Source organism: Agrilus planipennis, unplaced genomic scaffold (assembly GCF_000699045.2).
Source record: "Agrilus planipennis isolate EAB-ADULT unplaced genomic scaffold, Apla_2.0 scaffold15, whole genome shotgun sequence".
Lineage (NCBI taxonomy): Eukaryota > Metazoa > Arthropoda > Insecta > Coleoptera > Buprestidae > Agrilus > Agrilus planipennis.
Genome location: NW_020438871.1, coordinates 1,609,277 through 1,636,685, shown reverse-complemented (window position 1 = coordinate 1,636,685; position 27,409 = coordinate 1,609,277). Strand labels below are relative to the sequence as shown.

Sequence of the window (27,409 nt, the reverse complement as noted above, 5' to 3'; positions counted from 1 at the left end):
ATAAGAGGAATAAATTTTAATGTATAAAATTGTTGATATATTTTGATATTGATGAAGTAATTTTGAAAAACAAATGAGTAAAAAAGAAATGAATATTGAAATTCATTATAGATTTCTTAACAAACAGGCATTTTATTGGCGTTTTAAAAAATCCGCCATTACAATATTATTTTCGCGAACCCCCTCTGCAAACACTGCGAACCCCCAGGGGTTCGCGAACCACCGGTTGGGAATCACTGGTCTAGAGGGGCGCCGACAAAAGAGTCAACAAATTCGGTTAAGAAAAAGACTTCATCAATATATAATACAGAGTTGGTAATTAAGATTATTATTAGGTGTTTAGCTTTGCCAATGGGCAGTTGATTTTGTTACTTTATATGGATAAGCGTTTCTTTAAAATATACTTAGTTGTTGTTTTATGTGAGCGTGGAGTTTATTAAACCGCATATTCATTTCTCTTAACATTTTTGAGTGGGGCTATTCTCATAAATAGGAAATACCGGAACTACGTCCTCTTCATGTGTCCACGATTCAAACAAGAAGCGCTTTTCGTGTTCCAATCCCACCTAACTTCAAGCATTTTCAATATTTTAAGAGAAGCGCGCTGTTGTCCCAAAACAAACGAAAAATATTCAGCACTTAGGTTCTGACCTAACTCTGAAGCACATAAATTCAGTGTGACGAAAACTTTTTTAATTACTTTTTACTTGAGGGAGTGTGAACCGTTGTCGAACTACACCCCGCATTTTGAAGTTTTGAGAAAAGTACTTCAACAGCATAAAATTTGTTTTTTTCGCACATAATTAGTAGCCTAATAGGTATGGGACATAATTTTCATGCAAATTTTGTACGTATTTTCATAAGAAAGGAAGCGGGGGGGAGGGGGCGAATATGTTTCCACACGCCTTGCTAGAACACCAAAGATCTGAACTTAAAATGTACTCGTAACTTTTCATCTAGTATGTCAAAATATTTTTATTTCTTAACAAGACTAATATATTTAAACTAAACAGTTCATAAACTTGAACCTGTGAACAATTCTGTAAAAATTCCCTAAAGGACAAAAGTCTATATACGCATTGTCTGTGAAACTTTGATTTCAAAAGCTATCAACCTTGTTAGACCAAGACCTAAGACCGTTCCAGTCTTGGTATTGATTTTGCTCTTGCTTACTCGGTCTTAGTCTTGTTTATTCGGTCTTCTTTCATGCATTTTCTCAAGACCAAAACCAATTTTGATCATCAATCTTTGAAATCAATTACTGCAATAAAATTTGACGTCTTCTAACTAGGCAAGTACCTACAGTTATGTTGTGAAAAATATTTAAAAATTGCAAACAGTGCATTACATTATTATCATTTAAGAAAAGTGTCGATTTCTTTTTGAAATAAAACCACTTGTGGGATTCTCGTAAAGATTAAGTGGCGTTATAATTATACGTAAAGAATAGCACCATTTACTTGTCATTAATCCTAGAATGATAACCGATCTCGCACGCACACTTACATATAATAGCTATTTCTGATCCTTTTTTTATTAGCCATTAAGTTAGGTAGATACTATAAATGCGGTCATTGTACTGCATAATTTTATTTAATAAGTAAGGCCTATTACGGATAAGATGTTATAAACAATTTAATGGCTAGAAAATGAATAACAATTTTCATGCGACGAATTTTGTTGAAAAGCGATGACGATAGAGTGAACATAGCATTGGGAAATGTAGCCATGCATGTACCGCGTACCTGTCTGTATACGTACATGTGCACAGATTAAATACGGATCTAATTAATTAACTAATTATCTTAACCTTCCCAAGTCTATGCCAAGAGAACGCATTAGCAAAACGATGCTTTCAACATATGATACATGAACCTTTCGTAAGAAAGTTGTAATCTAGTTTCTTACAAGAATTTCAGTCGTTAACTTTCTATAAACTCTTTGTCAAACTTTTGGTAAAAGCACGTTTCCACATCAAGACCTTTTAGGCATCTGATACGTTGTTGTCCTCGTTAAAGTATTCTCCTTGAGATATTCGCGAAAATACCGAAAATTCACTTGGCTAATTTCAATGGATTATTCTCTAGCTATTATCAATTTGTAAACAAAAAATTACAATCTGTTTTTATCAACCTCTGTTCCTGTTTTATGCCCTGTTACAGTTGTTTTATCTTAATTTATCTTGGCTACTGATACAATATTAATTTAATACAGAAAAAAAGTGGAAAAAATCCTGAGCAAACTTTTTTCGGTACTGTTTAATAAAACACGAATTCGACGAATAATTTATTCACGACGAGCAATTTCTTCTCAGATAAATAAATTGTCTGTCATATTTCGGGAAGTGAATCTTTAAGACTTGCTGAGCTTTTAGGTTAAACGAATGAGTATAAATACTTAAAAACCTAAGCTAGAAAAAAAGGAAAGAATCCGGCGGTAAGGAAAAAAAATAAATAAAACCGTCCCGTTTCCTGATGGAATATTTTTCACTAGGCGATTCGAGCGGTTTTTATTAAAGTCACGGCTCACGGTTATAGGCAGTGGCGGCTCGTAGTGAAATGAAGTGGATTTACTAATAATTTTAATTCAAAAATATTATGAAGATGGTTTTTAAAATTACCCCTACCTCCACCAAGAGCACAAAATAATGGACTTCTTATCAAATTGACACCACCTACAAATATGTTTTTTCGCTACAAACACCTGCAGTCTGCATAACATTTCGGACATAACAACCAACCTTCATTTTTTAAGTAACTTTTTTTCGAGTTTGACAAACTGAATTTATATTTTTTTATTTTTCTAATTGTGCTTCATCATTGTAAGTACAAGTACAACAGCGTGGTGTATGTATTGTAGTACACTACATTAATAGATCAATAAATTTTAGTGATTAGGTCGCAAAAATTTTTTGGAAATATTGCCGCCGCCTCTGGATATACAGTGGTATCAATGTGAGAACAAAAAAACAGAAATAATCGTATTAAAGCCTTTACAAACAACGAAACCTTAGTAATTTTCAAATGTGTGGCTTGTGTGTACGTAAGAGAGGAATGTTATATGATCTATTATGTAGATAGAGGAAGTATAATATTATATATAGGTATATTACAGAGGTAAACAGATAAAACTGCTCGTCCGGTCGGTAGAACGTTTTGAGCATTTTTCATTGTTTGGGGAGCGGGGTGGTAGGATAGGATAGGATAATAAGTGCTCATTAAAAATTTTACCCTTTAAATTATTACAGTTTTATTATACCAGGATACGAGCTCACATGTGTGGTATACTTAGGTGACATAAACCCAGTGGCGAGGGCGTTTCGTATGCTTTATGTGCACATAACCGCAAAATGAGAATAATTAAAAGCGCCGAGGGTGGATACAGGGGAAAAAGCAAGCTACGGGAAAACGGCCGGCATCCCAAAGCCAGTGCTAGCGGGGCCACATTAATTAATATTCATATGTGTGTTTGTATACTTGGTCAGGTAATATCTGGCATCGCACCTGACGACTAATTGTCTAATGGCTAGTACATTACGGTGTCATCACGCACGGTGCCTAGCGCCGTGACGTTCAGCGACGTCGGAAGTAGGCTGTACAAGCCAATCCCCGGATATACGCAGTAATCCGTGTCTTCTACAAAACGGTACGTCGAAGCCGAATTTTACTGATGTGAAAATTGTCATCTTAAATTCGTTAATAGATTCATTAGGCCTATTTGCGGCCCGAAATTTTCCCCATTTACTTGTAGTACAATGGAGATGTAGCAGATCAAAGGACTTCTCTATAAAATCTAGTACTGCAATATTTTTACTTTTTGCAGAAAATCTTACAACAGATTCTCAGTACCAAAATCCAATACTAATTATTAAATTTCACTCAAAAATACTTTTTTTGATCACTTAAACTTTTAAATATACATAAATCACAATTTTATTATGTATTTATTTATTTTGGCTACGAATTGCCATGCCAAAAACCACAACTGCCTCCCTGGCGCGAGTTCGTATGTGACTACCTGTCAACTGAGCATGGCAACTGACACATGCTAATAGCAAGATACATCTACGGTAATGTTACTTTTCTATTTCCTTTTAAAAAAAAAATAAGAATTCTCGGCAAACTAACCAAGTGGATAGATAATTAGCCGATAATAACCTAACCAAATGGACAGATAATTAGCGGAAAATTAATTTATAGTAAATTTCAAGCCCAAGTGCAGCCCTGTGCGTGCTTTTTATTGCGAGATACGCCCCTTGTCATGCTATCTTTCAATCTAGTTAGAACAACTTTTTTAACAACAATTAAGATTTAGATAGAAAAAAATCAAGTTCTTTAGTCATTTTCAAAACTGACCAACTTACCGTCCAAAAGGTGCATAATTTCTTTTTCCTTTTTAGGACTATGTACCTTTTGAAGGGCTTAACGTGTAATAGAAACGATTTTTTCGATACAAAAATTAAAATGAATGAAGGTAATGCACAAATTTCACAGTTTCCCTAATTCCAACGTAACTGGTTGCATTTAGAAGGTTGGAGTTATTAACCAATAGCGGTGTACATCGGTTAAGTTGTGAACATTGAACCTAATGAAATTCTAGATCTTGTCAAACTGATAAATGAATTCATAAACGTTGCTTTAATGTGATTTTGCCAATCGCTTATCAGATTCCGAGTACCTACAATTTTAATAATTCAGATATTTCCTTTGTCGCGATGAAAATACTATACTTATTGACGATCAAATAGGTTTAAGTAATTCCCCGGTATTAAACCCTTGTTTGTTTGAATTTGGAAATCCTAATCATATTTAGTTCCCACATTTATAGGAACCTGTAATAAAATTTACTATTTAATCTTAGTTTGTCGTTATATAAATAAAAATATGAATGCATATTATTTACCATAAAACACGTTGCATAATTTACGAGTGGATATAAAGTTAAAAATACAGCGACTGTACTGGAGGTTACGGGCAGGGGAAAATATCTAAATGACAGGAGTAGGTAGGTGGCATATTTTTGAAGAAGAATATGGAACAATTCAATTTATCACTAATGAATGCGAAGGATATTATTCTTCCGCAGTAGGAAATTAATTTTTAATTCTTCTGACTGTGCTCTCTAATCTAATGTGCGCAAGAAATATTGTAACAAGATGAAAAGTAAAACGTGCTTCCGTTAATAAATCTTGGAGTAGGATAAGCAAGTCTGAGAAACGTTTCGAAGAAGCTAAAATCTACACAAGTTAATAATTCACAATAGCAAAAAGCGCATTGCCGTGTATATCTATCTTTGAACGGAAACACAAACGTGCTGGTTTATTTTGATTTTTTTTTTTAAAACAAAAAATCCTGATGATAAGTTCCACTTGACAAAAATCGAAATGTAGTACCCTTTTCTCGGCATTAAGTAAAGTACTTTAATTTTATTTGTATGTTTTCCTGTTTTTGTTTGGTTCTGTGGTAAGCCTAAAACGATCAGGCTAAAAGGGAACAAAGGGAAGAAAGTAATTTTGTGGCAGCTTGTTTATTGGTCGCCAATTAAATAAGGAAGTGACCGATACAACGCATTTACCGAATTCTTATGAGAATGACACAAGAAAATTGGAGGGCTTTAATACTGTTACTATCTCTAAGTCTGTAAAACCACGGTTCTGATGTCACTTAGTCCGTATCATTCCGAATAAATGTATCCGACTCGAAGAAAATTTTGTCGATAGAATGTTTCGAGGAAAACAATCTTTATCGATAAACTTCTGCTTTCAAATTTTACGTTTCTATTGTGGAATTTTTTCGTTTACACTGAAAGGGTCAAGTTCAAATTACTGAAAACGTTTTGTGACTATTTTCGCTTTTACACTTTCCTTTTTTATGCATAATAAAGAAGTTAAAAGTAAGCTATATAAATGTCGGCCAAAAAAGGACCGCTGGCTGATTTTTCCACCTATTCTACGATTGGATGTATAAATATTCACGTTTGAGAAAATTGTAGTTGAAGTTTTTATCAAAAATGCTTTTAATTACAACTTAAAGAGTCCAAGCTTCCAGGCTTTACTTAGCAATTTTCCAACCCAATATCTGAATTACTTGACTTTTTCAACTTGTTTTAATAACAATTTTAATTTACCAAGAAACTTATTATTTAAATAAATAATGAATACATTTAGGTACCTTTAAGGATAATGAACCCCATTAATTACTAATTACCTATTTAGAATTACGTATGTAGTTTCCAAAATAAAATTTTTTAAATTCGTTATTTAAAATTTCAGATTTTTTATTCTATTTTTTTTTTGATATAAAATCATGATTAATTTAAGAAAATGAAGTTAATTGGACAAATCTATTTACTCATAAAAGAAGTAAAACCCAGAAACACGTTTATGTTAATATTTAATGTTTATTATACTAATTAAAATAAGGATTTCACTGCTTTTTACAAAACACAACTTTTAAACAATATAAAAGCGAGAATTGTAAGTATCTGACGAAAAAGTAAATATTGTTGAACTTTTATAATTTATATCTGAGTGTACGAGTCAGTACACTATAAATAGTTCGAATTGTTAGAAAATAGGAAATCTTAACTAATATCATAAATGAAAATGTGTTTATTTGTTTGTTTGGTTACTATTTCACGCCTTAGTTACTCAATCGATCATCATCAAATTTTGCACACACATTGTCAGGGGACAAGGACACAGAGGACCTTTTATCCAGAAAGATGCACTGTTCCCGAGGGATAGAAAAAAATTAGTTTTATGACGATGATCTTTGACATATATTTATATCAATAAAAACTAGTCAAAATTAGATTAAAAAATATCACGTCTTTTATCAATCTTGTAGGTACATACAGAACATATAGAGATAGTAATGTAGGGGGCCATTCAATTATTATTATTATTTTAATAAAAACAGAGTATTACGTAAGGCATTGCTTTCCCATCATCTTGTGACGCACCGTAACGTTTTAAAAGACACCCTTCACCCTCCAAACTAAGTCACGTAATATTTGAACGGCCCATAGATGTATATATATCCTTGTAAAACATAGTTTGAGAACTAAGGTCCAACCAATGTCGCCCCCCTCCTCAATCGTAAATATGTACTCCTCTAAGAACACAAGATAAATCAAATAAAGGAAGTATTAATACATTATTACAAAACAAAGGCTTTAACTATTAGACTCTATCACCCGGTATACAACCGCCGAAGTGACTACTAGAAACGTGCCGGATAGTGATCTTGCCGGGTACCGGATAACCGAGAACGCGGCATTAACTGAGCCGGGTAACCGGGCGGTTAATGGTTCATGTTTTCGCTCTAGCGAGCTTTCCATTAAACACCAACCCATAACCAACGTTTCCAAGTCGTTTAAACACTAAAGCAATGGAATTTTAATTCTTGGTAGGCAAATTAATTAATAAATAATACAAATTAGGACAAACAATCTATCCCAATACCATCTCAATTACCAATTTTCATTAGGTAGGTTCTTTTGTTATACTTATTAATTATTATTGCTGGTGTTTGTTTTTTATTTTTGGTAAAGGTCTAGAAGGGGGGATCGAAAGAGGAGGTCTCCTCCACCAGTGTACCATAAAAAGTTCGTGGCGGTCTCACCCCCATAAAAAGTTATGGGGGTTCAAAGTTAGTAAATATGCCAATTTTTATATATTTCTAGGCATGTAAATATTTATATAGTCATTCTTAAACAATATTCAAAGGTAAAACTAATGAAAAATACATAAAAATATTGAGAAAGTTATATAAAACATTATTTAAATATCTTTATCAATAGGGTAGGTTAGGTTAGGTTAGGTTATCGGGTTTTGTTCAAGTGACCACCCTCTTTCGATCCCCCACCTCCACCCGCTTGAAAATATTTTTTTTATTGAATTTTATTTGAATTATAGTGTATGAAAATTGTCAAAATAATCAACTTTCAACCCCCATAACTTTTTATGGGGGTGAGACCGCCGCAAATTTTTTATGGGGTTTTACTCAGGTGACCACCCTCTTTCGATCCCCCCTACCCCCACCCCCATCTAACCCCCATAACTTTTTATGGGGGTGAGACCGCCGCAAATTTTTTATGGGGTTTTACTCAGATGACCAGCCTCTTTCGATCCCCCCTTCCCCCATAACCTTTTATGGGGGTGAGACCGCCACGAACTTTTTATGGTACAGTGGTAGGGGAGACCTCCTCTTTCGATCCCAACCACCCCCAAAGGGGGTGGAGGCCATCATCTAGACATTTACCTTCTTTTTTTCTCTGGTACAATTACCCGGCGTCATTATCCGGTACACAATCGGATCCGAACCGCATACCCGACCGATCTCTATTGTTAACTAGAATGTTGTGGATCAAAAAAAAATATTTAACGAAACTGTTATATTGAAGTAAGAAGATATTAGGGCGTCAAAGACTGTTGTATAATTATTATAATTATGGATAAAAGAATTATTAAGGACCTGTGTATGTACCTGGTAGCTACAATGTTAAAAGTCTATTTATATCAAATAGTTCATGTAGCGTTATCGTTACTAAAGAAAGTATTGACAAAATCGTCCCTTTCTATAGCAGAAGTAGTATTTTGATCATAAATGATACAGAACTTGGTACGGCAACTTAAATTTAATTAGTAGCAGTATTACAATTATTATTGTAGACGTTTTCCGATTGCAGTGAATTAGAATTTCACATTGTGTACCTGTGTTTATTTTAGTTAATTAGTAATCATAGATTAAAAAGTGATGCTAATTAGTTGAACTGTAAATGCATTCGTAGGAAACTTTAAGGACAACAAAATTACAAACGTACCTAATACAATACGAAAATGCAGCTAACCGGGAAAACTAGCTAAGATGCTTTTCTTGTATTTTATTATTAATTTTCCTTTTTCTTTGAAATCCCCTTATTAAAAGCACCTTAATTAGTTTCTTGAAGATTGGAATTATGTACATACGGGCGAGCACCGCTGTATTTAACAGTATTTTTTTTTTGGATAAAAGGTACACTGTGTCCCTTTCCGTACCTGAAAATGTGCACAAATTTTTATGATGATCGGCTCAGTAATTAAAGCGTGAAATGGTAGCAAACAAGCATAGTCTCATTTATATTTATATTAGTTGAGATTTCCTATTTTCTAACAATTCCAACAATTTATAGTGTACTGACTCGTAAAATTACATTAAAGAAACAAACTTCGGTACTATAATATTATAATAAACAATATATATTAACATAAAAATGTTTATTTTATGAATAAACACATTTTTAAGGATTTTAGTTAAAAAAAAAACAAATTGATAAAAATTATGATCAACTGATTCATATCATCTCTACCATGCATATGGAGGAGCTTTTTGATTTCTAAATATGAGCAATGTATTGATTTGATCATTTATCCTTTACAAGGACTCGAGGATGAAGGCATAAAATTTGGATATTATTTTAACGATTTTAGGCGAAATACATGGTGCAATACAAAAATAAATAAATTAAAACCACACGTACGACATGTACACATACATAATCTACGTATGAATAATAACTGTGGCGTTACAAACAGGATGGAATGTGCTGAAACAATACAAAGACGCTTGAATGCGGCAAAATTTCGAAAGAAAACGTTTAAAATCGAAGACGCTGCAGATTTAGCGTCAACACAATTAAACACACAAACATGTGCAAACATTATCGTTTTCCGTGTATGAAAAGAAAGAAAATACAGAGATATCCGCGGCGTGTCTCAATTTCTATATCGCGTCGCAGATTCGCCTGTACAAAGAACAAAGGAAAATATCCGCACACTCACTCTCTTACTGGCACACAGACATACGCATCTACAGATACGTCATAGCGGCAGCAACAGCTTGAGGCGGGAAAGTTGGAAACACATGTTGCACCAACTTATCACATTTTTATAAACGAAATAAAAAAAAGAGAGAAAACGACAACAGGGGACTAAGTGAATAATTCACCAGTGAAGGGGAGTAGAGTACCTGCTTTATTGGCGGTCGTATTCGACGTTGGTACAGCTGTGTGGCTAATAGTTGTAATTTTTGTCGAAGTCTCCAGCTTACCATTAGCTACGGGTATCGCAGCGGTAGATGGGACCGTGGCCGAGATGGCATGGGCCGGCATCATCAATGTGGACATGGTCAACATTTTCACCAACTAATATAACTACTAATTAATGAAGTTTAAAAATTTTTTCGAACAAGAACAATCGAAACTTCGACGACTGCTGCTGCTGCTGCGACTACGGTGGTATAAATGTTACTGGCGGAAGTGTAAAAGGGTTTAAATAATCCCCGAAACATTTATAGACGGCAGAGTTTTTATAAAACGATACGATAAACTGATCAGGATGCCTGACGCTCGAAGACTGCGGCTCGCGCGAAACAACTCTGCCATAACGCGGCGTCGTCAATGGGGGGGTGTCCAAGGGGGTAAGCGTGCTAAACGCGACGCTAAAGGACTCCGACTGCGTCCTGGCGGCGGCGCTCTTTCTCGCGCCACTTAACTGTCCCGATTGTCCGCGTTCTAACACGACCTTCTCCGACAAAGCAATTTTTTTTCTTCACAATTATCACCGCAATGCAAATGTAACTATAATTTCTTAATTCTAATTTCAACTTTCAACCCCCAATCACACTTTCGCAGCAATATCTATCCAAAGTTAGCAGAAGTTGAAAAGCGCATTGCACAACGTGAAATCAAGACAAAAATTGTTTGTTGTTAACATAAAAACGCATTAAACGCTAGATGGTGTATAAAATGTTATAAAAGCTGCGAAAATGGAAATATAATACTCACTTGATAATGCGATAAAGGCAGCGTGCCATAATATTATTTCGGGACGACAGTACAATTTTTCTATTTTTATTGACGAATGCACAATACATATAATCTCGTGGGTAAGAAATTGCATTTACAGTTTATTAGGCTCCGGTGACAATTTTCATTCGAAGGATGGTAAAATCCTTTCTTAATAAGGAGTTAATATGATTTTTTTATCCGGTAGGGAATGTTGCGTTTTCATCCCTGAAATCGGGGAAAAATATCGGACATTCAGTTGAGATAAAGTAAAATAGTACCTATATTATGCATCAAGGAAAGAAAGTACTGCATTCCTTTCCGGGAGTTTGTCCCGTTTCACCTTAGTTATGGAAATTCATCACCGAGTCGTTGTGAGCCCTGGATTCTGCGATGGCTACCATACAAGTAATAACGCACGCACCTGACAGTAACGAAATATAATTTTTTGCCAAACAAAACGGAAATTTTTGCTTCTTTCCAAGGATTTTTTAATAATGGATGTATACGTATCTAGGAAGTCAGAAAAGTCAGGACGGAAGGAATAATAGGGATATAAAGCAAAGGATAGCGCACGGTCGAGTCGCCTTCAATAAAAAAAAGTCACTTCTATGCCCCCGTTTACGAGCATAGAAGTGACTTAATTTAGAAATTCGAAAAGATTGTTAAAGTTATATGTTTTGAGCGCGGCGCTGTACGGGTGCTAAACAAGGAAGGTGGACGCGGTGGAAAAGAAAAGGCTAGAAGCGTTCGAAGTGTGGTGTTACAGGCGAATGATGACGATACCGTGGATAGAGAAGGTTAGAAACAGAAATGTATTAGAAAGAATAGGAGAACACGGCTCTGTGGAAGTTATTGATAAATAGGCGAGATACGTTGGTAGGAGACCTTCTCAAGCATAAAGGTCTAGTCAGAGACATATTAGAGGCAGAAACGGGAGTTAGGAGTAGATTAGATTACTGTTCGCAAATAATTAAGGATGTGGGTTGTTCTAGTTTTAGGGAAATGCGAAGATTAGCTCAGGATAGGCAAGAGTGGAGGTGCGTGTCCATCCAGTCTTAGTATAATAATAATTATCATTTGGATTCCATCCTATTCAATCAATTCCAAAATACCGTTGCGACTTGCAGTTTTACATTTAATAAAGTGTTACAACGACGGAGACTTGGGGACTCTCGTGTGCCCCCTTTTTCAGTGTTATTTACTCGTAAAGTACATGTTGTAGGAGTTAACTTTTACTAAAGAAAAGCTCAATTTTTTCACCTTATTAGTAACACTGCAAGCTAACAATAAGCAAACTTCCGTATACTTACAATTACATAATTCTACAAAAGTTTTAACTCTATTCCCAAAAATGATGATTATTTTGAATTTGTTTGCTAATTATGTGAACAATTTTCATGTCGATTTCACAATCATTCTCTACTCGATTTCGTTACTCTTTAATTCAACATTTCCGTAACAGAGTACGGTTTGTATTAAAAATGCTAATTCAACTGTATTATAAATGAACAAATGTCCTTTGTCTATAGGTCATACATTCGTTCAATAAGTTTTCGCAGGACAATATTAGAGATAATATGTAATTTGTTCATCGGGTTGTTATACAACTGGCGGTTACGACTTTATAGCGCATAAATTAGATTGCGTGCAAAGGGAACACTGGGAAGTTCTAACTGCATTAGTGCTTTAGGGCGACATGTACGAGGTTTGTTCAAAAAGTATAGCGAATTTTGTGTTTTCTCAAAAATTATTTATTTATTTATAAATATCTGTTTGGTCCCCATCAAAGCTCCTCCTTCGATGTCTTTATCTCCTTAATCGTAGAGTAGTGTCGTCCTTTCATGGGTCACTTGAGTTTCGAGAACAAGAAAAAGTCACAGGAGTTATGGTAGCGTCGTCCTTTCATGGGCCACTTCAATTTCGGGAACAATAAAAAAAGTCGCAGGAGGCCAGATCTGGGGTATAAGGTGGCTGCAACATTATGAGTGTGTTGTTTTTGGCCAAAAATTCGCCCACAAGCAACGATCTGTGAGGAGGGGCGTTATCATGTTGCAAAAGACAATTTTTGTTCTTCCGCAAGTTCGAGGATTTCTGGCGGATTACTTCGGGCAAATTGCGCATAACTTGCATATAATATTCCTTATTGACCGTTCTACCCTGTGGCAAGAACTCATAACGCACCACACCCTTGCAATCGAAGAAAACTGTAAGTAAAACCTTCACATTCGACCTAACTTGGTGCGCTTTTTTCGGTCTTGCCTCGTGCGGCAGTTTCCATTGGGATGATTGAGCTTTGGTTTCCCTATCATAACCATAAACCCATGATTCGTCACCAGTTATGACCCTCTGGAACAAATTGGAATCGTTGCGGACATAGTCCAACAGTTACTTAGCAGTATTAATGCGATGCTGTTTTTGGTAGAAATTGAGCAATTTTGGTGCGAATTTTACGGCGACCTATCTCATGCCCAAATCATTGGTAAAAATCCAATGCCAAGAGGTAATGGATAGGTTTAGGTCCTCAACAACTTCTGTAACGGTATTTCGATGATTGGCCAATACTATCTTCTTCATTTCATGCTTTTCATTCAATGTTTTCGTCAGTTCTTCGTCGTTCACACCTTCTAGGCTCTCTGAGAACATTTCGTACCACTGATAAACGTTGTTTTGGCCTAAGATAGCTTCAACATATGCCACAGACAACATTCGGAATACGTTCGCGTACTTAATTTTGCTTTTCACATTAAAATAGTCAAAAATCGAAGACGATCCAAAACACGTGGAAGCAAAGCAGCAGAGACATGAGTACCAACATAATGCCACCAAAAAATCGAAAATCTAATATACGTAACCCGCGGAAATTCAAAATTCGCAATAATTTTTGAGCACACCTCGTTTTTCCGAAGTAGTGGACACTAAAGAACTCGCGGACGTGGCAGCGATCGATCTTTAAATAAAAAAAGTCGACTTCCTCCAATAACACCAGTTGCATTAAGACTTGAAGAAAAAGAACAAAAAACCATTCGATTGTAAGACAAACACAGCAACACCAGTAAAATTAATTTTTAGAAAAAAAAAACCGACCTCAAATTAAAAAGTAGAAAATAATATTTTAATTGGTTGGTGCCGGCCAAAGCAAAAGTAACTTCATTAGATATATACCTACTTGATTAATAAATTAATATATGAATGCGAAATCGGATGAAGGTTTGTTGCAAAGACGGGATTAAACTGTTCCTCTTGACTGGCATCGACTCCAAAAATAACAGATTATGAATGTAAATGTATATAAGTATCAACGATTTTGTCGATTGTTCGGTAATGTAATAATTAAAATATTATTTTCCACTTTTTAGCTCAAGTTTGTATATGTAGGTATAGTCTTGAAGTCGGATTTTGTTTTTTTCTAAAAATTAACGTTATTATTTTGGAATACTTGAGAGTACACTAACATATGCAGTTGCAGTTTGTAATGGATTATTTTCTGCTGCTGGGATCATGGACCTTAAATAATTNTGGCACCAACTCCAAAAATAACTGATTATAAATTGTAAATATATATATCTAAGTATCAGTGATTTTGTATTACAGTTTGTATATATAAGTATAGTCTTGAAGTCCGTTTATGATTTTTGTCTAGAAATTAATTTTATTTTTCAATTTTAGTGTTTTCGTTTTTGTTGATTTTTTCAAAACGCACTGAATCAATTTCGACAAAATTCATATGGGACCACCTCTCAAGTATGACCTACCAAACAAAAAAAAAAATGATCAAAATCAATTCACAATTGGCGGAGTAACCGTGTAACAAACATACAAAAGAGTCAACATACTGCCGAATTGAGAACTTCTTCCTTTTTTGAAGTCGGTGAATAAAATTTTGAAAAAAGACCAAAAAATGTATATTCAGTTTAAAATAGCACCACCTTGGTAATTCTCGTATTATCTGCTCTTGTTCTATCAGAATCATTTATATGTTGAAAGGCGCAGTTAACTCCGCTAAATATAATACACACTTTCGTAATGATTCGTGAAAATTTCCATGAGTGTCGTTTTTGAAGTTGTTACTATGCGAGGATTATGTACACGGTGTGTTTTGTTCGAAAGAAAAAAGGACCAACTTAGAACGCTTCGGTACAAAAATTACTAACAAGATTAAGCTGAATGTCCTTTTTTTTTATTCCCAGAAAATGGTTTTCATGTTGTACCTGACGATTGCGAAGCGCGTACTGTAAAAGCCTTTGCTTGATGAATTTAAAGTGCTTCGCTTCATTTTTGTTTACCCTTTTGATGCTGTAGAGTAAACGAGTTAATTTCACTTTATTTTAATTACTTAACTCGATATTTAAATGCTTTTACTGACTATTTCAGTGTCTATTTGGAAAACTTACGATAATACACGTGATAAGCAAACATCCTTAAAATATTCGTCGATCGTACACTACACACTACTGAACTAATTGCAAATGCAGTGATAATTATCGTTAGTTAAATTTAGATATTAATTAGTCTAACAAAAGAAGATCGATGTAATTTTCCGCTTTTTAGTTACGTATCGTCAGATTCTGGGAATGTCGCATTAGGTTTTTTATATAGAATTCTCAGTTTTAGTGCTTAATTAATATCATATCAAAACAAATGTAAAATGGGCATAATTTTATTTTGCTTTATGACTGCAGTTTATAAATAAGATAAACTGTAAACTGTACTTTCAGTTCAAAATTTCTTATGTAACTTTCCTAAAGGGCGTATATTGTAGGAATACTTGTATACAGGGTGCTTTTGAAATAAGTAACAAGATTGGAGGAGATGATAGGGATAAAATAAGAAAATTACAATGACATTACAACGCCGCATTCAATCATCTGCTACTTAGCAGCATCAGTGTTCTATTTCTTTTGTTTTATGTTCATGTATTGTTCGTTATTAGTTATATTAGGTGTGATTGATGATGTTTATGTTTATGTTTATAACCAGGCTAGAGTCCGTATGTAGACAGTCGAAGTTATTAGAAGTAGGTCAGTGAATCAGTGTCATAGGTCAGTGCAGAATAATATTATTGACGCATCTTTGGCAATACCTCAATTTAAAAGGATATTATTTACTTATGGCATATCATAGTTTTCAAATGATGATGGCGCCCTTTTCCCTTTGATGACTGCATATGTTATAATACTTTCCTTCCTCCAATGATTCGACCAGACTTCAACTGAACTGCTTTATTGAAGAACTTAGAATGATTTGAAGGAGGAAGGAATGTATTATAACATCAGGTGTGGGGTAAAGAACTGAAGAAATACGTTGGAAAATTGGTAGCATTTTTGGAAGTATCCTGTTTAACTGGGCAGTTGGTAATCGATTTATGGTGGAACGCATTTGCGGGACGTAAATTGGAGGACTATCAGCTGAATTGTGATACGGGGTGTCACGCCTGGGGGAAGAAAGAAGAGAAGAAAAATGGCTACTGACGAGGTGAACAGCGTAAAATACTTGANTTTAGACTCTCTGCAGACCTGTATATTGTAAAAGTGTGCACACGGCATATATATTGTCCTTGAAACGCTGTTTAAAAAATTGTATTGTTCTTTTATATAATCATTGGAGGAAGGAAAATATTATAACACATATAATAGAATATCCTATGCTTGGTTCTGAATTCAGGGTAAAATCGGGGCCGTAGTCAGACTTCCAAGGTACAATTATACCTCATCATAGGGTACTTTCGATGAAAGAAAATTGGTGTAGGTACTCAGAAATGCATGAACATCAGACACCAACACACTTTAAACATAAAAGTATATGTATATTTATATTTATATTGTACTAATGTCCAATTATTTATGTATGTAAATATCCTACGTTATAGTTTAATGTGGCAATCTGCGTGGAATTGATAAAGACCCTGTAATCACGTGCTTTACTGCAAAATTGTTGCTATAAACGGATGTGTGTGTGTGTACGAAATATATACATGCACATACGTATAATATGTTCGTATAGTATGCACGTACATGCATACGCATACAGACGTTAATATATTATGGGACACCTCACCGCGCAAATAATCTGCATCAACGTTCGCGTATCCAATGCATACATGCACACCTGCAGGTTGTAGACATAATAAAACAATATACCAGGTGTTATATTATTAATGTAAATATTAGCATAAATATTACCGATGTATTAAAATAGGCGTAGCGAACTTTGTTTTGTAAATATCAAAATTAAGTTGACTCGATAAAGCAATTGAAAGGGTGAAAACTGTTTTATTTATATCTTTACATAATCAAACGACGTTTCTCTTTTATGGTGAAAAGCTTCTTCAGGACTGAAATTAGAAGGGGATGTAATGTAGGTACTTATTTACGTAAATTTTAAGAGTGGAGGTGCATGTCTAACCAGTCTGATGACCTTATAATGATGATATTATTAATCATATTTTAAAATAAGTTGTTATATCAAGAGTTAGAATTATCCGGCACCCGAATGGATTCCATAGCGGGTACCCAGCGCATCCCTATTCTAAAGTATTGGTCTCGAACACTATTTAAAATACTTTAAACACTTAAAAATTTTGATTCCTTGATGGAGAAAAATATTTAAATTTATGCTCTAGAATTATTTAAATTTTAGTCCTTTATATTTTCTATTTGGATGTTCAGTTGTTTATTTCCTGCAATACGTGAAAGTATTTTATAATATGTTTTTTGGAGATATGGTGAACAAAAGTCCTTTAGTCTTTCCTTCGGTGCGTTCATGATATATTAAAGAGGGTTAATTGCTATTCTAAAAGTAATTGGTGTTTTTATAGAAGATTGTATTGTAGACGATTCCTTGCACAAAGGCTAAATATTACATTAAACATAATTAAAACGCTAAATGAATCCGAGACCAAGTTCTTCTTCTTTGCCTTTGTTGTTACTTGGCATAATTAATATTTATTTTTGCTTGCGTTCCTCCGATGGAAAAGTCGACAAAGACTGAATTTTGATACGAAATTTAGTACGCCAAGTTAAACAGGTTTGATAATAAATTAAACAGTTTTGTCTTTATTTACCTTTAATTAGAAAAGAAATATTTCAGTTGGTCGTTTTTGTCTCTAGAACTTAACTCGGGGGCGCTTCTAATATAATGCATAATTTGTTACCGCTTCACACAGAGAGTTAGTTCTTTTTTCAGTTAATTAGTTTCCCTTTTTCTGTTTAATTCCCAATTATTAATTTCCTGTAGAAAAAAAGAACGACAACCAAAATGTCTCGTTTAGTTCATCTATCTGTATTCTTACAATTAATCTGAATTATTGCTTTTGATTTGTCTATAATTTTAAAATTTAAAATTGTGCCCACGAAAAGGGTCTGCTATAATAATTCAGCTGGATTCAGCTTAGCCAGTTAAAAGGAAGTAATTGCCATTAAATAATTTAAAGAAGGGTATTAAACATATGCGGATATAGTCAGGTGTAGGTTAGAAAATAAGTAAGTATATGGAATTTGGGGAAGTAAGAGGTAGCAAGGGAATAGAAGAATGGAATTATGATGGAAAGGGAAGGTATTCGGGTTACGTGATGGGGGACAATACAGATAGATACACAAATAGCGAAAGTGAACGCTTTGTTAGGAAGTATGTAGGGTGATAGGAAAACGGTTGTCTAAAAATGACTGAGGTTGTTGAAAGTAAATTTTTTTATGGTGTAAAGGGATATTAGTTAGGATCAGGGATGTAACGGAGGTAGTTTTATCGGAACCGAAGGCGGAGTCGGAGTTTTTAAATTTGCTTTATCGGAGTCGGAATCAGAGTCGGAGGCAGGGTCAGAAGTGGTGGCATGAGAGAGAATTTTTATTTAAGGACAAATAAAACATTATTTAGTCAAATTTTTTTCATTTCAATTTTAATTATAAAATAAAACACGAACAATGAAAAAATAATTGACGATAGAGTGCTCAGTGCACGTAGTGGAAGTCGAGGGGATTCCCCGCGCGACATGTATGAAGTTTATACTATGAACCTGTTCATAACAGTCGACACAGGCCGCCGCGCCGCCCCTGTGTTATGCTTCGACCTCCGATTAAAACCTTCGATTTAAAAGTGTCCGAGCCGAAGTCGGAACCGAAGGTGTAATAATAATCGGAAGTTCCGACTTAACGGAACCGGAGTCGAAGCTCCGTACCATCCCTGGTTAGGATATCTAGAGTTCTAGAGTGAATTTTGAACTTTAACAAAAATTTATGTAGGTTTAGTTATTAAGGGTAGATCTTACGAAAAAAAAATTCTTTTGTTTCTGTCTGTGTATATTTCTGATGGAGTAAGAAGGAGTAGTGAAGCTTTTTTTAAGGATTTTAATAAAGCTTAGGTATTATAACATAATTTTAATTTGCTTGCGATTTCATAATTATTGCTATTAATATTTTATAGTAGGAAACATTTGTAATAAATATCACGGACTCAGTTTATTAATCGAATTAGTTTTCGTGTAGATGTAATGCATTGTGTTATAAAAATCGTATCCATCACATGTTTCGAGACGTTTAGAAGACAAAAAGTGCAAACTCTGAAAAATTCAGTCCACGATGGAACTGCTCAACATTAAAAATTCACTCGTGTGTATTTCGAGTGGATATTTCTGACTGCATAGACGAGGACCTAGTACTTGTAAATGCAATATTAGTTCAAAAACGTCTTTGTTTCAGCTACATGCAGCAAAATTAACACATAAACGATTTTTCGCGATTTTTCATTTGTTCACAAACTTTTACAGCGTCAGTTACAAAAATTTTTTGACTAATTAGGTATGTACCTGTCTAATTGTAAGTAATTTGAGATTGAATTAATTGAATTGAATTTCTTATTTATTTAATAATTATTTAAATATCCTGCAGGCATCAATACTTCCTTTGGATACAACTTTCAAGTAAAAGTATCGGTACTACATGGTATTGTTTTTCATCCTTAAAAGTAAGATAATAGCACAAGTATTATATATGTACTATGTAGGGGCTCGTAGGTTTTGAAAAAGTTAAAAAATATATAAATTCATTTATACTTTTTCCATATGAAGGAAATAATTCTTCATTATCGGTTCTAGCCCACTATTCCTTGATCGCTAGTCTTTTATTAAACCTAATGGCGCCAAGTTATTTTTTCTTCGGAATAACTAAACTATGTTTCCAAAAATTCTGGAACTACAATTCTCAAAATTTACAGACTAAATCTCAAACTTCCAACTAACTGAAATAAAGTGTTGACGCCGAATTCTTTTTAAACAGGGAATTTCCTGGACGCTTCAGGCTGTTGTGCAAAAGAGTCTAGTTCAAATTAAATAAAAAAAAAAAATGCGTGACTTTTTTTGAGTTTGTAATATCTAAAAATCTGTAACAACAACCTGAGGCATAGTTACTAATGTTGCAACAGACCTCTGCTTCCGCTTCCGTAATTGCGCATACATTTTCACATCTGCTTCTGCATCTGGTTCCGCACTTTTATAACGGAAGCTTATCGGAACTCAACAAAATCTTTTTGAAAATTAATATATCGCAGCAATAAGACAAGTCGCAAAAGTTATTACTTTTATGTGTTGTTATTTGCATATTTGCATGATAATTTCCTGTAGAAAAAAAGAACGACAACCAAAATGTCTCGTTTAGTTCATCTATCTGTATTCTTACAATTAATCTGAATTATTGCTTTTGATTTGTCTATAATTTTAAAATTTAAAATTGTGCCCACGAAAAGGGTCTGCTATAATAATTCAGCTGGATTCAGCTTAGCCAGTTAAAAGGAAGTAATTGCCATTAAATAATTTAAAGAAGGGTATTAAACATATGCGGATATAGTCAGGTCTAGGTTAGAAAATAAGTAAGTATATGGAATTTGGGGAAGTAAGAGGTAGCGAGGGAATAGAAGAATGGAATTATGATGGCCCAAGCTAGCGATAAGGTGAACTTTAAGTCTTAAGGTCTTCGTAATGACGGAGGTAATCCTATCCTGTTGATTCTTACATAAAATTCGTAAATTATCGTAGGCATACTGAGGCAAACTCACGCTGTAAAACTGTCGTTCAAAATTGTGTTGACACAAAAATATTTTTAAATTATCCATTTGATATAACGGACTAATTCAAACAAACTGGTAGATACGGATATAAAAAGTTATCCCTACGATTCTCATCAATCTTTATACAAATTGAACAGTTGGCTTTTAAGTTTAGCGTCATGTAAATCCAGTTACATTAAAGAAATTAAATCAATAAAATAATTTGCAGGAAATAATTGATGAAAGGTGGTCATTAATAATAGACAGACCTATTAAAAATTAATNCCCTCATTAAATGCTAGGACTAATAGAAAAATGATTTACATAAAACGAGTAGGCATCAGATCAAAAAATACAATATATCAAAATATTACTTATGTAATTGAAATATGAAAAACATGTCAGTGTTCGAAAACAACGCACGACCGCGATGTGACGCTTCAGACAACTGAGCGGGACGCGAAATGTAATGCTTGGTTATGATCAGATGACATAGTTCATACACTGTCGGTAGTTAGTCTACCTACCCCTATCGTCAACTATCCCTGGTCTCCCCTACCTACACAATAAAATGTTTAAATTTTATTCTTTTTTTGTTTAATTGGGGCTCTAAACATATTTTCCATCTGGGCTCTTGATGATTTAGCTACGCCACTTGGGACATTGTGTATATTTAAGGTTAACTAAAGGAATAAATATATCAGTTTGAAAGTGTAGAATACTAAAAATTATTAGTTAGTCGCATTTACGTTGTCCGTTTGTAATTTTACTAAAAATGCAGCAAAAGGAAGATTTATGTTTAAATACGTAATTTATTTACTTAACCCTCAAGTGTGAATACTGGTTGTCTTATTGAAGAGCCCTTCTTTAAGTAGGCACCTAATACAGAATTGGAAATCGTCTACGTCCTAACAGTGAGTATATTAAATCTCGTATTTGTTATTGTAGACGACGTTTCCATCTTCATAAATAACTAAAAAGGCCCAAGCTAGCGATAAGGTGAACTTTAAGTCTTAAGGTCTTCGTAATGACGGAGGTAATCCTATCCTGTTGATTCTTACATAAAATTCGTAAATTATCGTAGGCATACTGAGGCAAACTCACGCTGTAAAACTGTCGTTCAAAATTGTGTTGACACAAAAATATTTTTAAATTATCCATTTGATATAACGGACTAATTCAAACAAACTGGTAGATACGGATATAAAAAGTTATCCCTACGATTCTCATCAATCTTTATACAAATTGAACAGTTGGCTTTTAAGTTTAGCGTCATGTAAATCCAGTTACATTAAAGAAATTAAATCAATAAAATAATTTGCAGGAAATAATTGATGAAAGGTGGTCATTAATAATAGACAGACCTATTAAAAATTAATAAAATAATCATGAACAATTTCTATTATAACTATTAAAATTAAATACCATTTCAGTGAGCTTTATATAACATAGAACAAAATGAATAATAAAAAAAGTTGGAATAAAAGATTACATCGAACAAAACGGTAGAAAAAATCAATTATCCACACTAATAATAGTACTGGCATGGTTAATACAGTCTGCATAGAGTACCTATGTACAGCAGTTCCATCAGTTTTAATAAAATTCAACTATTACATGCTGAACGAAAACAGAGATGTTTGGGTATTTTATTAGTATGAATAGAAATCAAAAATTCTATAAATGACGATAATTTAAAGGCGCCGCACCCCTTACAAACTAAGATTGACCCTAACTATCTCTCGTCCAACAAAAATTGAACATCTAGAATAGACATTAGCAAAATTAATCAACGAGATAAGAAAGGGTTGTAGATTTATTTGTTCACTCGGTAGAAAGCAAAAGCTCCCGCCTTACATTGAATGCGGAAGCTTCGCCGTTAAATAAGCGCAAGTTCTGTTGGCAACAGCTACTACGTATATATACAGAAAGTAGGTAAGTTATGAATATACATTTCCATTTTCCACGTATGTACGTATGAATGTATATAGAGGGCTGTTCATAAAAAATGGGACAATTGGTGACTGCAGAATCTAAACGTCGCCATCGAAATTAAATTATTTGTCTACACATACGAATCATAGGGAAGAATTGATAGTTAATCAACAAAATTCGTACTTATATCTAAAGGTCTCGGCATACTGTCTTCTACAAAAGGGTGCGAGACGACTGACTGCACGGCTCACATGTACTTGTCTAAAACTTGTTTGCCGTGCCAAAAAAATTTTTACAGTGATAAGCAAAATTGGTCTTGAATTTTCGCAAGACCGAGACCAAGACTGTTTTTTTTTTCTAACAAGACCAACACGCTTTGTGAAGCGCCTAAACGTTTGACGAAACCGTTGAATATGTAAATCATAATGTAAAATTTCGCTACCAATTCGTAAGTCATTTTATAAAAACCTCGGCGCTTTATATACACTAGTGGCGTGTTGCGAACCTGAGGTGGGCATATTCTATTACATTCAATAGTAAAGGGCGATATCGTCTATTCTTAATTTGAAGGAATAGATTCAAAAATTAGATCACAAAATTAACAAGCTTTCACCACCAGCTTCATTCGAATTGATATGTGTCCAAGATCGTCGAAAATACAATAACTGGATAAATAATTCTGATCAGGATCATCAGGATAAAACTGAAGTTTATAAGTTTGCGAAGAGTGACAGTCTTTCTTTATCGAGATGAAAAGAAATTCTTCTATCACTCGGGAACAGCACTTTTCTTCTGGATAAAATATACGTTTTAATGTACCCATGACAATGTGTGTACAAAATTTAATGATAATCGGTTGAGTTGTTAAAGCGTGAAATGGTAATAAACAGACAAACAAGCAAATTCATAATCGCATTTACAATATTGCCTAATAGTTAGGATTTGTTTTTCTCTAGCATTTATCGTAATGTTGGCTGTATCCCCTGGACGCCTGGACAAAGGAACAAAAGATTTCGCAATTGGAGAAATAAACCTTAAAAGTTTAATAAACATTAAATTTAAAATGCCTGATAAGAGTGTCCAACTCATAATAATCAATTTATAAATCTCACAGAATTAAAAATTCTACAAACTGAAATCTCGAAAAGCAGCAAATTATCCTTACTGGAGAATTTAGAAATTAAAAAAGATATTACACTAATAACATAGTTAATAAAACCAATTAGAACTAGAGACCTTGGTTTCACATTCACCCTACATAAACTTTAACCCTTTAGACCTTCCTTATCTCTCGCGAAATTAGCAGTAAGATATAAATTATAGTTGTAGAAATTTCAGCAACTTTATTTCGTACCCTTGGTAATAACCGTATCGGCCTAAACGATAAATAAACATTTTTTGTGGAAATACCACAGTGTATGATGTGTTTTATCATTAACAATATTTATATCAAAATAAGCGTAAACGGAATCATTATTTCATAAAGGCATACGCTATTTATTTTTAAATTGATGTTCGATTATTTACGAACCATCCCATGTACTTATACCGTCTTTAAGAGACTCTCTTACAATTTTCTGTTACACATTTAGGATTTGCATGTACCGTCTCTTGCTGTGTAAAATACATAGCATACGAGATCTGTTCACAAACTATCGCGAATTTTGTGCTTTGAAAAATTATTTATTTATTCATGAATATCTATTTTGTCCCCTTCAAAGTAATCCCACCAGATATTATACACTTGTGTCAACGTTTTTTCCAATCCTCGAAGCACGTCAAATAATTATTTTTTGTGATCTTGTTCACCTCAGCTCCTTCGATGCCGTTTTTATCTCCTTAATCGTAGCGTAGCGTTGTCCTTTCTTAAGCCTCTTCCGTTTCGGGAACAAGAAAAAGTCAGAGGGGCCAGACCTGGTTCGTGCGGCAGCTTCCATTGGGATGATTGAGCTTTGGTTTTCACGTCATAACCATAAACCCATGATTCGTCAGCAGTTATGACGTTCTAGAGCAAATAAAGTTCAACAGATCCTTAGTAATGTTAATGCGATGCTGTTATTGGTCGAAATTGAGCAATTTTGGTACGGGTTTCACAGCGACCCGTCTCATGTCCAAATCATTGGTAAAAATCCATATATGTATTTAGGTTCTCAGTAAGTTCTCTAACGGTGATTCGACGATTGGTCAATACTATTTTCTTCACTTCATCAATGTTTTCGTCTGTTGTTGACGTGCTCGGGATTGTCGTTCACACCTTCTTGGTCCTCTGCTAGCTTCACCCTATGACACAGTCAACATTCGGAATGCGTCCGCGCATTTAATTTTGTTTTTCACATAAAATTTGATACAAATTTCTTGATCCATTTTTTGGAATAGGCAAAAATAGAAGACGAGCCAAAACACGTGCAAGAATAGCAGCTGTCAAAAATTAACTGAACATACAACACGGCCTAAGAGAGGGAGAAATAATGCCACAAAAAAATAGAAAATCGAATGTACGTAACCCGTGGAAATTCAAAATTCGCGGTAGTTTTTGAACAGACCTGGTACGTAGGTTGCGGATATACTGACTCATTAAACGTATAACGGTGCGTGTCTTATCAGGTTGAGTATGTTTGCAAGTGCGTGTTACAGGATCCCTGAGGATAAAGTAACCTACCCGACGGACGGTACGTAAAGAACACACTACCACCTCGCCCTACATTCCGAACTCTCCCTCACTTACATTTACATTATATACTTTTTCTTTTTTTTTTTTTTTAATTATCAACATATTAAATTATATATTTCCGCCTACTCCTAGCTACAACGTCCACAACGGTTATTCTTTTATTTACGGTTGTGTTTTATAAACTATACGACTTTTATAAAGGGTGGCATAGGAATATGCAAAAAATTTTATTGAAATACGTATTGTATGGAATACTACAATGTACAATTGTATTTACTCGAACATTGTTCGTATACGCCTAAAATTGTCTGATCTGCTATTGAATCTGATTAGGAATAATTTAGCTGAGTGTGCACATGCAATTATTCAAAATTCCGGTGCAGTATTAATCAGGTGCTTAGCAATATCTTCAGGAATTAATTAACATTACCAGGTGTCATTCGCAGGCTCAGATGATTAGATTAGATTAGATTAGCCGATAAGCCTTAGGCACTTTATAGCTCGCTTAGTCCCTTAAATTAATCTGACGTGCAAACCACTCGAAAATCCTCCCTTTATGGTCTTCACCTTTAACGGCCTGGCTTTGTCGGCTAGATCAAGATTCGGGGAAAATCTCCTCTGATAGTTTATATACAACAACTTGTAGATACATACTTATTATAGATACCTAATACATACAGGGAAAACTGATCTCTCTTTGTTCTAAAGATTTCGAGTATTAGCAGTTCGGTTAGTTTAGGCAGTTTTTAGGTAGACAGACACGTTCACCAAATTCTGCATTTTTGCAAATGCGACATACATACTGACAAAGAAATGTGCGATTTCTATGTACAGTAAACATTTTGACTCATCTCTATACAGGGGCCGAAAGTGTTTGTACGGATTTTTCTATACCACATCGTGTTTATCAAAAGATGATATCACTGTTTGATGATTGCGTGTAATTGAATGTCTTTATGTTTGGCTCTCGACTCGCCACTGGTGTATAGATAGCACACATACATTTTGCGAGTTTTGTGTGTTACAAGCGGAACTGAATTTAGATTTTTCAACTGAACTGTGAATGCTGCAGCAATGCATTCTTCTATGGGATTTAACTTTTACGGAAGCGATGTCTTTTTCAAATATTGTGGTTGTAAAATGTGCCTGTCAGAAAAGGATTTCTTCGAGTTCGTTTAAGACGTCAATAAGATTGGGCCGTTTCAAATAAATTACTGTAAATAAATTGTCGTCTATAATTTCCTTTCCGACCTGACAGCGTCAGTTCAAAATCATAACATTATTCACGCTATTCACTATATATTTAATAACTAATCCCCTGACACTTACAAATACCCCGAACAATACTCACGTCATCTTACACAAAATGAAAATGCATTTCATATTAAAGCGATTATAACAAAGTAGTGAACAATTATCTTTCCTATCCTGTGCTAATCTTCACACTTCCCTAAAACTAGAACATCCCACATCCTTATAAAGTATTTGAGAACAGTACTTTAATCTAAATTTACCTCTACTCCTCTTAACTCCTGTTTCTCCATCTAATATGTTTCTAATTAGTCCATCAAGCCTGAGAAGGTGTCCTACCAACCTATTTTGTCTAGTTCTTATTGACTTCAATAGCGCCCTCTGTAACATCACATTTTAAACACTTCTAACTTTTTCTTTTCCGTCGCGTCCATCGTCCACGTTTCGCACCCGTACAGAGCCGCGCTCCAAGCATACACCTTTAACAGTCTTTTTTTGAATTTCTAAATTAACCGTTAGCGAACATAGATGTGACTTATTTTTATTAAAAGCGACTCTACCCTGCTCTATGCTCTCTTTTACATATCTACTACTCGTTCCATCCTGAATTATTGGAGTTCCTAGATATCGAAAATTTGCATAAAAACCAATGAAAAACGACAATGTTTTTTGTTTTGGGTATCAGGAAGT

General features: G+C 34.4%; 1 protein-coding gene across 8 annotated transcripts in view; it reads right to left on the bottom strand.

Moving 5' to 3' along the window:
- LOC108737595 (nucleolysin TIA-1) overlaps nucleotides 1-27,409 on the bottom strand; it is a 744,862-nt gene that overhangs the window by 631,221 nt on the left and 86,232 nt on the right. Inside the window, exon 1 of one of the 8 annotated variants that reach the window (XR_003231836.1) lies at nucleotides 15,222-15,286. The exons of 5 other annotated variants lie outside the window; for them this stretch is intronic. The gene's annotated coding sequence lies outside the window, so the exon portion shown is untranslated. Of the gene's footprint in view, nucleotides 1-10,010; nucleotides 10,434-15,221; nucleotides 15,287-27,409 lie in introns of those variants that run through there. 2 more of the 8 variants (XR_003231834.1, XR_003231835.1) reach the window with 2 other exon arrangements.